Here is a 14,103-nt window from a genome sequence, read left to right as displayed (position 1 = left end):
CATATAACAGTTGCAATTGATAGGTAGTCAGGCCTAACACTGGTCGCATCCATTGGATATCTCCTATCAATTTGTGAAAATCATTTAAGGTGTTCCTTCTCTGTTCTTAAGGACAGTTTTTGTACTGTAAGCACCTTAGGGTATACTTCATATCCTAAATATTGAAAAGGAATATGTCTTTGAATTTTTTCTGCAGCTATGTACAAATTGTAATTCCTTATTGCTTCTATGGTCTTTTGTAGACATGCTTCTAACATTTATTCTTCAGGTGCACATCCCAATATATGATCCATACAATGTAATAGCATAACTTTTGGAAATGCTTTTCTTACTGGAGCAAGAGCAGCAGCAACATACATTTGACACATAGTGGGACTGTTTTTCATTCCCTATGGAAAAACTGTCCATTCATATCTTTTATAAGGCTCAACTAAGTTAATGCTGGGCACTGAAAAAGGCAAATCTTTTCATATCCTTGTTATCTAGAGGGATAGAATAGAAACAATCCTTAATATCTATGACCCAAAGAGGTCATTCTCTAGGCAATTGAGTAGGAGATAGAAGTCCAGGCTGAAGAGTTCCCATAGTTTCCATCTGTTCATTCACCTTTCTTAAATCAGTCAACATCCTCCATTTTCCAGATTTCTTTTTTACAATAAACACTGGGGAATTCCAAGGATTTAGAGAAGGTTGTGAGTGTCCTTGGTCAAGTTGCTCCTGTACTATATCGAATAAGGCCTGAATTTTATCACTACCTAAAGGCCACTGTTCTACCCACACTGGTATATCAGTTTTCCATTGTATAGGAACAGGTGAAAGTATTGGTAGGCCTTCAACAGTAACCCTGCTTAAAAAACAGAAGTACTCATTTTTAACCCCAATTGATGTAAAACATCTCTTCCCCACAGATTGATGGGGATTTTTTTCAAGTATAAAAGGAGTAAAAACTCCTGTTTTGCCTTCAAAAGTCCATCTCATATGGGCAGCACTAAGTTCAGCTGGTATTGATCCTCCTACACCAGTTATGTAGGTGTCTGCTTTAATCTTTGGCCAGTGACTGGGCCAATTGGCACCTCTAATGACTGTACAATCTGCACCTGTGTCTACCAATCCTTCTAATGGTAGGCCATTTATATAGATTGTGAGCATAGGTCGGTCAGCTGTTACACTGCTGTCCAGTATATTCCTGGATTTTGTGGTCTGGAGTCAGAATCTGGGTGACTATCACCAGGTTGCTTATTAGGCGTCTGTATCAGTAAACATGATGCTACTACTTCTCCTGGATGATAAGTCACACATATTCTACCTGTATTAGTGACTGGGATATTATCTACACATTCCCCAGTTTCCCACATCAGTGTGTGGATGGACACTGTTTTGAACGGACTCTCAGGAGTTGAAATGGTCAAGACTACTGTGCCTGGAGGCAAGGGATCCATAGGCTGGAGAGAAACAGATTTCACTTCTCCAGGGGGTATCTCAGTTGTCCCAGCTGCATATAACTCTATTCTCCCCAATCGTAATCCCTTTCTCCCATCAGGTTGCTTCCTGGTTGATTGATCATATGATCCTTTTCTCCATCAGATGGCTTCCTGGCTGATTGGTCATATCTGGGTACTGGACTTCTAGGCACTCTCTGGGTGCACCATCAGCTGCCATCATGCCCCAAGTGTTTTTTGCCTCAGGCCCTGGGGCTGGGTCCCTCATCCCGTTTCCCTGAATCTGTCTACATTCTGAGGCCCAGTAGAAGCCTCTGTTGCATTTTGTTCATGGGTTATTGCGTCTTGTTCTCCCATCCTGTTTTCTCACTCTGTCTCTATACCAACAGTGAGATTTCAGATGCCCTACTTTACCACACTGAAAGCATTGATGAGTCTCTCTGGAAGTCCCTTTCCAGAAGGAACCCTGTCTTCCCATGTTGGGATCTTGAGAAGTCTGCATCATAGCCTGGCTATAAAAGGCATCTGTGCCCACTGTGGCACAACATCTTATGAGCTCCTCTAAAGGAGCATCCTTGCGCAGTCCTAGTATAATTCTTCTGCAAACCTCATTAGCATTTTCCTTAGCAAGTTGCCTTATCAAAATGTCTGTTACTTCATTCTCACCATTAGTTCTTGTGATAACTGTCTGCAAACATCCCACAAAATCAGCAAAGGGTTCTTTTGGCTCTTGTGTTATTTTTATAATATGGCAATCCCCCTTCACCTCCACAGAGAACAAAGATTGAAGATTTTCCTTTAACCTGAATTCCTGACTCTGGGTGATTTTAAAATATGCGGTCATCACATTTGGCGCCCAAGCGTGGAAACCAAGAACCCTACTTTCACTGAAGAAGTCTCTGGTGACCAGGAACTTAGGTGAGTAGTGTAATAGACAAACAGGGAACTTATTTTCTTAAAGACTAAACTAGTAACCTTTTTTGGTTGAAATGGGACAGATGCTACCTAAAGATTCTCCATCCCCATCTCTGCCCTCTCTCCCCTCCCCTCCCCCATTCCCACCAAGGAGTGGTGCTATAGAAAGCATGCTTAAGTTGATAGAAGGACAAGGACTACTTATAACTTGGGAACAGATAGCAATGTTACCCTCGTTGTCTTTATTGTGGAGAGAAGTCTACTCTTTGATAGCATTAGCAGCAATTTGATTATATGCTGCTATGGAATAATTACATCTCTACTGCAACGTTGCATAGGAACCTATACCTGTTAGTAGGTCACAGGTGATTGCAGCATGAACTCCACTTTGACTATTTTATTGGGCTTGTATCCTACAGAGCTCACTATATTCAGAAAGCCACAAGTAGTTTTGTCCAGGTTCGATATACCCTTGCTATAGATTTCCAGTCATTAGGGGTCAAGATTTCAAAAGGCAAATTCTATAATAACATCTTAACATAAGCTGATGTAGCCCCATAAAGAGTGCAAGCCTTTTTCAGATCTTTGAGGATTTCTATATCAAAAGGAAAAATGTGAGCTTGAAGTTCAGTTACATCTCTCCCTTTGTCTTGGCCTTAATTAGTCCCTTTTGCAATCTAGTCATAGGAGAAGTTGGATGCTGGGGGGGAGGTACTGGTGCTGTCACCAGGGTGGAGTTGATGGAGGAGAGTCAATTACTTGTCCTTAGATGGGACTGAAGCTGCCTTGTGGGATGGAAAGTCACCACACCCTTGAGCCTCACTTAAGTCTTCGTGCCCTGTGGGGCTATGGTCGGTCATTAATCTGTTCATTGTTTTCCACCTTTATCTCAGGCTTCCCCATTTGGCTATTCCTAGAGTTTTTTTTCCTTTCTTCTATAAATCATAGGATTCTTTAAGGCCAACTGTATTATATTGTATACATAGAATGCCTGGATGGAAATTGAACGAGGATCGCTTTCATTGTAATATGCGGAGAGCTATTGCCCAATTAATGTCCAATTATCTGGAGAGATTTGCTCTTCCTCTAAGAACCAAGGGGAGGTGCGTTTTAATATACCCAGAAGTCTAGCTATCTGTTCCCAAGTTATAAGTAGCCCTTGTCCTTCTATCAACTTAAGCATGCTTTCTATAGCACCACTCCTTGGTGGGAATGGGGGAGGGGAGGGGAGAGAGGGCAGAGATGGGGATGGAGAATCTTTAGGTAGCATCTGTCCCATTTCAACCAAAAAAGGTTACTAGTTTAGTCTTTAAGAAAATAAGTTCCCTGTTTGTCTATTACACTACTCACCTAAGTTCCTGGTCACCAGAGACTTCTTCAGTGAAAGTAGGGTTCTTGGTTTCCACGCTTGGGCGCCAAATGTGATGACCGCATATTTTAAAATCACCCAGAGTCAGGAATTCAGGTTAAAGGAAAATCTTCAATCTTTGTTCTCTGTGGAGGTGAAGGGGGATTGCCATAGCAATGTGTGCAGCTGCAACAGGACCTAGCCAGCAGTCTCTTTCCGCTTCTCTCTCCGCCTCTCTGCCTCCACCCACCAAAATCATCATTTCCTGTACAACACATCAGGACTTGCACAAAGAGTGGGTGGGAGTCATTCTTTCTCCAAGCATATATATTAATAGAGTATGGTTCAATTACTATTTAGCCTCAAGTGCTTGGAACCTCAGTGCATCAACTTGAGCTTCAGTGCATTACACTGATGTATCACAGGAGTTACCTTCCTCTCATTGCTAGCCATTGATTTGACCAGGGTACATCATGCATTATTTCTATCCCCTCCTTCTCTCCCCTCTTTCCTGCATCAAATCAGTGTTTAGTGTATTAGATTGTGCAATGTATAACCAACAACAATGATTTATCTGTAGATAGGTTATCATAAGATTCTGTTCTTAATGCCCTAAACTTACCTGTCCATCACCTCTATCTGATTCTTGCTTTTACCTGTCTTTTCATGCATATTTAGAAAGAAGTCTGTTACTGGTCTCTCTGCTGTCACTCTATTGTTCTTGCTGTCCTTAACTAAGGCTATTCTTGACTAATACTTTTGTTCACCCCTCCTACATTTCTGGGGTATTCATGACGCAAATAATCTCTTTAGCCGTAATTTTATTTATTTATTATATTTTTTAGTAAAGCTATTAATTTTTAAAACATAAACATAGATAATTCTCAACATTCACCCTTGCAAAACTTTGTGTTTTAATTTTTTCCTTCTCTTCCCTCCATCCCCTTCCCTAGAGGCAAGTAATTGAGTATGTTAAACACATGCAATTCTTCTATACATATTTCCACAATTATCATTCTGCACAAGAAAAATCAGATCAAAAAGGGAAAAAAAAGAGAAAGAAAACAAAATCAAGTAAAAAACAATAAAAAAGGTGAAAATACTATGTTTTGATCCACACTCAGTCCCCATGGTCTTTTCTCTGAATGCAAGTGGCTCTCTTCATCACAAGACCATTTGAACTGGACTGAATCACCTCACTATTGAAAAGAGCCATATCCTTCAGAATTGATCATCAAAAAAGCTTGTGGTTGCTGTGTACAATATTCTCTGGTTCTATTTACTTCACTTAATATCAGTTCATGTAAGTCTCTCCCGGTTTCATTTTTAAGAATGTTTCAGAGCCTCTTTATTATTGAACATCCACATAAGATTAAGCTCAGACTTGCAGGGCAAGTAACCCTGGGTTGTATTTTGAGTTTTATTGCTCTTTAAAATGCATTATTTCATTCCCTCCTATTTTTTTTAAAAAAAAATTATTTTATTTAAAAAAGCAGAGTAAGAAAAAAACAGAAAAGGAATACAAAACAAACGAGAACATTATCATGTGCCTAGCAGAATATCAGGAAGAATTCAAAATATGTAACAACAAAACATCAGATACCAGATCAAGAAAATATATATATATATGTAGAAGAAATTAGATTTATGAATGTCCATTTTTGTCTTTATTTCCTTGTAAATTGTTTTTTGGTTTTCTGCTGCTTACATTATTTACTTTATTCTTTATTTCCCCTTTTATTTCCACCCAACCTCCAAACAAGCTACAGTTAAGAAAAGATATATTTATGTATAGATATGTAGATATATGCATATATACATACTCAAATCCACACACACCCCACAGACACATATATGTCTTTCTTATCCTTATTGTCTCTTTAATTAAATTCTGCTCCATAATTTGCTTTGCTATTATTTAATCTCCCCCACCCAAGGATCCCTCCCTTATCTTCTTCCCCATCTGCCCATTCTTCCCCCTTATTTCTTTATCGATTATGGAGGAGGCTATACCCTTCATATATATATATATATATATAAAATGTTGTCTATTGAACCCATTCCCAATGTGAATAGGTTTTCAGAACTCCAAGCCCTCTTCCACCGTCTAGTGACTGTGTCTATTTTTCCTCTGAACCTCATTTCTGTAACCTGATTACTATTTTTACCTTGACTCTGCCAATCTTTCTTTTGAGCTACAATATTGTTGAAGTAAACCTTAAGTATGTAGCATATATTTTCCCATGTAAAAAAAAAAAATTAACAATTTGTTCATGTTTAAACAGTTTGTCCATGTTAAGTTCCTCAAAACTGACCTTTATATTGACTCATATATGTTAAACTTTCTGTTAAATTCAGGTTTGGTTAATAGAAAGTCCTGAAAATCTGCAACTTTGTTAAATGTCCACTTTTTTTCTCATTCAAAAGCATAGATAATTATGCTGGCTAGACTACAGGTCTAGTTCTTTTGATTGTCAGTCTTGTATGATTCCAGGACCTGCAGTCTTATTGTAGTTGCTGATAAGTCTTGTACAATTCTAATTGTACCTCGAGCATATTCAAATTTTTTTTTCTTCTTTCTTGCAAAATTTTCTCTTTGATCTGTGGATTTTGAAATTTGGCAATAATATTCCTGTATGTGTTACACAAAGGAGTATTTTTGAAGTGATGAACAGTAGATTTTTTTAATTTATTTTTTCCCCTCTTGTTTTATCACTCCAGGACAATTTTCTTAGATTACTTTCTGTATTATTGTATTGAGGTTCTCTTTTTGGTCACAACTTTCTGGCAGTTCAATTATTCTTATGTTTTCTCTTCTTGATCTACTCTCCAGATCATTTTGCTTATCAAATGTTTCACATTCTGTTCTATTTTCTCATTCTCTATAATCCATTTTGTTATTTGTTGGTCTTTCATAGCTTCACTAGCTTCCCCTTGCCCAATTCCAATTTTCAAGGAATTATTTTCATCTTTGAGACTTTGTACCTCCTTTTCTAATTGGTTAACTTTTTTTCCCCATAAGCTTTTTGTTTTTCTTGAATCATTTTTATTTATTTTTTTTTTTAGTTTTTCCTCAATATCTCTCATTTGATTTTTAAATTCTTTTTTTGAGGCCTATAAATTCTTCCTAGACAGAGAGCCATTTCATGTTATTCTTTGTTGTTTTTTTTGTTTTGTTTTGTTTTGTTTTGTTCACTAATGTGCCCTCTTCTGAAGATGAACCCTGGTCTTCGCTGTTCCCTTAATGTTTCATGGTGGGGTTCTTTCTTGTCAATTCATTTTTTTTAATGAGGTATTAATGTAAGCACTTTTAATTGTGGGGAGGAGGGATGGTACCTTAAGCTTCTCTTCAACATTCTGACCAGGAACCCAAACCAAGAGCTTCACTCTCCTGCATGTGCCCACAGCAAACAGCATCCCTGCCCCACTGCCTCTATATTCACCAGATGCTGGTTCCTTCTTGGCCAAGGTGGCTTCTCAGCAGCACAGCTAGGCCTGGTATTCCCAGTCAGCTGAAGTTCCTTCTGTCTTCCCAAATTCAAACCCCAACTTGACAAACAGTCCAAGGTGTGAAAGTCTCTATGGTTCCTGCTGAGGCTCCAGCCATACCTACCTAGTCCCAGGGGTCCCCATTTGATGTTTGTGCAGAGGTGTTTGCACTTAAAACAGATTAGTCTCCAGACCAGGGTCTTTCTTCAGATCTTCTCAGGTTGTAGGAGGACCCCTGTTCTGCCCCAAATCTTTTTGATTTTGCACCAGTCTATGTTTGCTTCGAGACCAAATTTGTTCTATTTATAGGGAAAATCGGGAGAACTTGAAATTTACCAATTTATTCCATCATCTTCCCAGAATCCTCTCTCCTTCCAATGTTTTTGATGGGTATGGGATAGTCTAGTGTTATTCAAATTTATTTTCCTTTGCCTTTAATGATTTTTTCCCTGCTTACTTGTAGTCTGTTACTTCTGAATTAAAATGTTAAATCTAATTACTATGTAGCTAGAAGTATTCAGCTTTACTTTTTCTTCTTTTTTTTCTGGAGATGATCTATGCAATCTCACAATTGCAACTGCTTTTCTGTATTCAGCTTTGAGCATTGATTGTATTGTGTAATGTATAACCAACAATATTGATTTATCTGTAGACAGGATATCATAAGATTCTGTCCCTAATGCCCCGTTAGTTGTTTTTTGTATTGTGGTAACTTATGTTTCTTCTGGTAGATCTATAATCTTTACAATGTCTTTAACTTTTTTTTTCCTAACTCAATATGTTTTGCTTAAATAGAGAGCATACTTTTTTTTTTTTTTAATGTTTTTGCTCTCTTAGATTTCCCTCAAGTGTAGATTTGATCATTTTATCTTCTTATTCAATGTCAGTGGCTCCCTATCATATCTGGAATAAAATATAAAATGCTCTGGTGTTCAAAGCTTTTCATAACCTAGCTTCCTCCTCCCACACTTCAAGTCTTTTTATACATCTCACTACCATGTACATACTCTCCACTCCAGTGGCACTGACTTCTTAGCTGTTCCTTGAACAAGATACTCCCTGAGTCTGAACATTTTCTCTGACTGAAATGCCTCCTTATCACTACCTTCTTAGCTTCTTTCCATTCTCAGGTAAATCCCACCTTCTACAGGAAGGCTTTCTCAATTCCTCTTAACTTCAAAATGAGGAATAATAGCAGCTTCATACCCAGGAACTGTGTGATGATAAAACAAGTCTAACATAGAAGATAAAAGAAGTCTGACATATAAATTCGTATTCCTTTTCTTCTCTTTCTCATTAGATTGTAATCTCTACTGCAGGAACTTTCTTTCATCTTTTTTTTTGGTGGGGGTCTCCAACATATATCCTCAATAGTCGACATGTGACAAATACTTATAAATGTTTATTCACTGACTGATCCTAGTAATATGGAGTCATTGGAAGTTTATAGAATTTGGGGGAGATGACATAGTCACCTATTTCATAGGAAAATCACTTTGATATTACAGCATTCTCCTGTAGTGTTATATTCTAGGCAAACTAGTCTATTTTGCTTTTTTCCCGGAGGATGCCATTATTTTTCAACATTCCTGTTCACTTCTTTTTTTATTTTAGGTTAAATTTTCTTCTAAGAGCAACTAATTAATTAAATACAAGTAACAATTAAAATTTAATTTGCACCTTCAAGAACCAAAAAAAAAAAAGATTTAGTCCTAATAAAAACATTTTTCATTTATACTTTTCTTGGCACCTCTTGTGTTTCCATTCTTTTTTTTTTCTTTTAAAATCTACTCATTTAATATGGAAAGAACATGTTTGACAGATCTTACAAAACTAATCAAAAGGATTGTAAATTAAGAAGAATGGGAAGGGAGAAGTAACTTCGTATAACTCCCAAATAAAATACTACAAAAAGTTGCCATAAAGAATTGCACCTGAGACAATCAGAAATCGATATAACACAAAATCCAAGAAATGAATAGCCTGAAATGAAATGCACAAAGTTGAGTAACAACAACAACAAAAAGAGGTATTAAAGGTCTTAATATTTCTTAAGAAAGTAAATTTATATTCACTGAAGTCACTGAAACTGGGTAAAATGAATGAAACATGAGTGGACAATGGCTCTGGCTGAGCATAACATTCAAAAGAAACAAGTAAAATGTGGTAAGAATTAGGCTATAATATATACTCATGAAAATAAGGAAACAAAAATGGCAAGGGTATTTGGGGGAAAAGTATAAAGAGAAACAAAAATGATTCGCCAGATCTTGTCATTTCTACTTTCACAACATCCCTTCTATACATCTTTTTCTCTCTATTCATCCATACACCAATACAGATCAGGCCCTCATCATCTTTCACTTGGACTATTGCAAATCATCTCATCAATGTCTCACCCTGCCCCCCATACTAATTCATCTTCCAATCATAAGACAAAGTAATTTTCCTGAAATTTGTCTGTCCATGTCCCTCTCTTACTCAATAAACTCCTATCACCTCTTGGATCAAATATGAAGTCCTCTATTTGGCATTTAAAACTCAATTTGATTCCTTCCTACCTTTCTACATATGCTCTTCATATACTATACTCAATTTCTTGTTCCAACTCCATGCTTTTGCACTAATGTTTCTCATGCCTTACATGCTCTCCCTCTTCACTTCCATCTGTTCCCAGACTTCCTTCAAATCTCACTGCCTGCAGAAAGCCTTTCTTGGTCTCTTCAATAGCTAGTGACTTCCCCTTTGGGATTACATTTTTCTACTCTACATATATCTTGCATTTATCTAGTTATTTGAATGTTTTCACTATGATATGAGCTTCTTGAGAGCAGGGACTACTTCATTTTTTCTTGTAATACTCAATGTTTAGCATAGTGAAAATGCTTTATTTATCAAAATATTCTATTTATTTATTTGCTGATTCATTGATATATAATTGAAGCTCATTTGGAAAGAAAGAGGTAATAAGATAAAAAGTTTAGGAAACATCACAATCTGAGGATAGAAACATTATATAATAGTACTTTGGCACTTGAGTTATCCAAAAATCTGCTGGAAATCTATTTCTGCCAAAAACAGAACATTAATCATGCCTTGGTTTACCTTAGTGATAATTTAATCTTACAGTAGAAATGATGAGAACCTTGAGGTAAGTAGATTTCAAAGAATGAAAAAGAAAGATAGATAGGATTCAATGCAATAAAATGTTTCAGGGAAGTCTGCCTAAAAGGGGTAGAAGATATTTAAGAAACAAATTCTGAAGGTAAACAAAACGATTCCAATAAGGAAAAATGGAATTTGTTTAAAGAGAACAATGTAGATGGTAGATGCACAGGGAATTCACCAACCAATTTAAATCTTTTAAAAAATGCAAAGGAGAATGTGACATCCACGGTAGCACCCACAATACCTCAGAATCAGTTGGAGTCAGAATAAGCAAAAGTCCTTGTCTTTATTCTTGGTCTTTAGGAGTAGAAGTGAACAAGATGGAAGTAGAATCTCTGCGACAGCCTTCTTCCTAATACAATGCAAAAAGGTGACCCTGGCTAGTCTTACTCCACCCCCTACTCCCTCCTACAATTCTCTGTATACACCAATCATCGAGCCAGCACAGCATAGTGGGAAGGGCCATTTTCCAAGCATATGCCCATAGAGTATTGTCCAATCAGTAATTAACCCTAAGTGCTTGAACTGACCTCAGTGCAACAACTCAAATAGTTTCAGCCCTCTACAAGAGAGCAAGACCAGGAATCAGGATGACAAAGTCCTTTTAACAACAACAAAAAAGTGCCAGAAATGCTAAAAGTTTAAAAATGAACTAGAATTGGGGAGCAAAATAAAGTTAATAACAGAAAGGATTTAATTTTTAATTTACATTTAGAGAAAAAGAATCAAAGAAAAGACAGGACCTTTGTCTGAGGTTGATAAGATGATAATAATTGATAACAGCTATTTCATTCTTAACTTTGTTTCAACTGCAAAAATGAGGAAATGACAGAATATAACAGATAAGGTACTTGAAACCCAAGATAAAGACACAGAACCCCAAGATGTTTTTAATTAATTCCATGTCACCTGACTCAAATAAATGACATCCTCTGGTTCCTTTCCCTCTCCTTCCCACAAAACTGCTATATATGATTTCTGAGCTAAAGTCTGTGACATTTGCAAAATCACTGAAAAACTGGAGTGGTACCACAGGATTGGAGGAAAAAAAATTGTTCCAATTGGGAAAAAAAAAAGCTTGTTAGTTTTACTTCAATTCATAAGAAAATTTTAGAAAAAATAATTCAAGAAATGGCTGGTAAACATCTAGAAAAAGAAGTAAAGAGTCAGCATTTCATCAAGCACAATTCATGCCTTGTTAATTAACCCCCATTTTCTTTTCTGATAAGATTTCTAAACTGGTAAAAAGAATGCTGTGGATATAGGTTACTAGGATTTTGACAATATTTTTGACACTATCCTTGTGGAGAATATGGAGAGAAATGGATTGGAATATAACACAATTAGATGAGTTCAGAACTGATTGGATAGCCAGATCAAATAGTCGTCATTAAATAGTTCAAAGTAGGTCTCCAAAAGAATAACCCAATGATCTATGCCTGGTCCTCTAGCAGGAGTTCTCAAACTTTTTACATAGGGGGCCAGTTCACTGTCCCTCAGACTGTTGGAGGGCCAGACTATAGTAAAAACAAAAACTTTGTTTTGTGGGCCTTTAAATAAAGAAACTTCATAGCCCTGGGTGAGGGGAATAAACATCCTCAGCTGTCACAACTGGCCCGCGGGCCGTAGTTTGAGGACCTCTGTGACTATAGTATAACTTTTTAGGAATATGGACAAAGGCATAAATAATATTCTCGTCCATATATATAAATGGCACAAAGCTGGGAAAGATAACTAAACCAGGATCCAAAAGATATTGACAAGGGTTGTACTTAATGAGATTAAATTTAGTAAGGATATTTCCCAAGTTAAAAAAAAAACAAAAAAAACAATGAAGAGAGAGCAATTACTATTAAAAAGATCTGGGTGTTTCCATACCATATCAATTGATAGAGTAAGGTAAAAGCTAAAATAGTTCAAGTGAATTTGGTTTGTAGCAATGACAGGCCTATCTTCTAGGAATAGGGAAATGAGAAGTTTCACTAACCATCCTTTGCTTTCCTTGGGCCTCATCTAGTATATTGTTATGGGCCAGAACTTTTAACAAGGTACTAAGTGGAATTGAGGAGACAATGGTTAAATCTAGTTTAGCATTGATTTAATCCTACAACAAATAATGTTTTCCTAGTGATATAATGATTGATTTGTACTCAGTGTAGAGCATATAAGGAAGTAGTTCTCAGGGCCAGAAAAGACAAGCAGACTAGAAGCTCTCGGAGGCTGAGCCAGATTCATTCCATCATCCACCTTTGTAGTGGATGGAGGCTGAAGCACAAACCTTTGAATTAGGAGAGATTCAGGACGCTAGAGACAGAAGCAGAGAAGACAAAGGACTGGTGGCAGGAGCTCAAGCTCTTGGAACCAAGGAGAGAGGCCTACAAGAAAGCTAACCAGGCCCCAGGAAAGGAGACAAGACTTTGAAAGAGACAATAAAGGATTTGGACTTTAACACCTGGATGCACTAATAGTGATTACTGAACTGAAATGAAGGTTGCTCCCAGGGACCCCAAGAAAAACAAAACAAGAGAACATTACAGTATGTCATATTTAGTTTGGGGAACCACTATTATAGAAGGATATTGATAAGCTGATGAAGGCCTTAAGTCTATTATATAAGAGGATTAATTGAAGGAGCTGGGAATGTTTATCCTAGAGAAAATTTGGATGTCTTCATGTATGTGAAAGTTTATGTCAAGAAGTAATTAGACTGGTTCTGTTTGACCCAGAGAGCACAATCAAAAACAACAGATGGAAGTTGTAAGGAGGTAAATTTAAGTTTGATGTCAAAAAACATTACCTAACAATTTTAAAAATTTGAGTAGGTTGTCTTGAGAGAAAGCGAGATTCCCCCTCCTTAGAGGTCTCCAGGAAGAGGCTGAAGGACTACTTGTCAGTTGTGTTCTACTAGAGATTCCTTTCATGGATGAGTTGGACTAGATCTCTAAAGTTCCTCCTAATTCAGAAATTCTTTGATTAAAAGAAAAAGCATGGGATATCAAAGTCAAGACACTTAAATTCTGGTCTTGGCTCATCTATCAGTCATACTGCCCTGAACATGCCCTCTTTGGGCCTCAGCTGCAAAGCAAAAAACAGGATTATGGAATTCTGACTAAATGGCATAACAAACAGGGAGTTAAAACCCCAACCTAATTTTGATTTTTTCAGTTCATCTGACCTAGACAAATGACATCCTCAGGTTGCTCACTCCCAAATGATAAAATAACTATTATCTAAACCTAAAACTTTTACTTTATAAATTTGCCCAAGATCACATGGATAGTAAGCATCTGAACCATTCAGGCCCTTTGATTTTAGAGTCAGTTAGTGGTCTTTCTATTAAGCCAAAGATTGAAGTAGATCTCAGTTTCCTTCTAGATCTACTTTTTTTTTGCATAAATTTTTAGTAATTTTTGTGCTGAGTTGAATTTATTTAACCTATAACTGAACTATATGCATACATATTCATGGTGATATTTTTGGTTGCTATTTTGTTTACACACATGAAAAAAGTCTGCAGATGGAGATTAGATTGATTCTAAAATGTCAGAATTGTTTTCTGCAAGGTGAATAGGGTCACTCCATATTCAATGCTCTTTCTAAAAGAACATAAGAGAAAGAAGATGAAATTTTTTTGAGTTTCATGCATGCAGGAGGTCCTTTATAAATATTTGCTATTAGTAAGCATCTGACCAATGGAAACAAGAAAGGAGGTACATAAAATAGGATGTAAGGCAGTAGAGTACA

This window comes from Antechinus flavipes, chromosome 2 (assembly GCF_016432865.1).
Source record: "Antechinus flavipes isolate AdamAnt ecotype Samford, QLD, Australia chromosome 2, AdamAnt_v2, whole genome shotgun sequence".
Classification (NCBI taxonomy): Eukaryota; Metazoa; Chordata; class Mammalia; order Dasyuromorphia; family Dasyuridae; genus Antechinus; species Antechinus flavipes.
Note: the sequence above shows the minus strand (reverse complement) of the source record.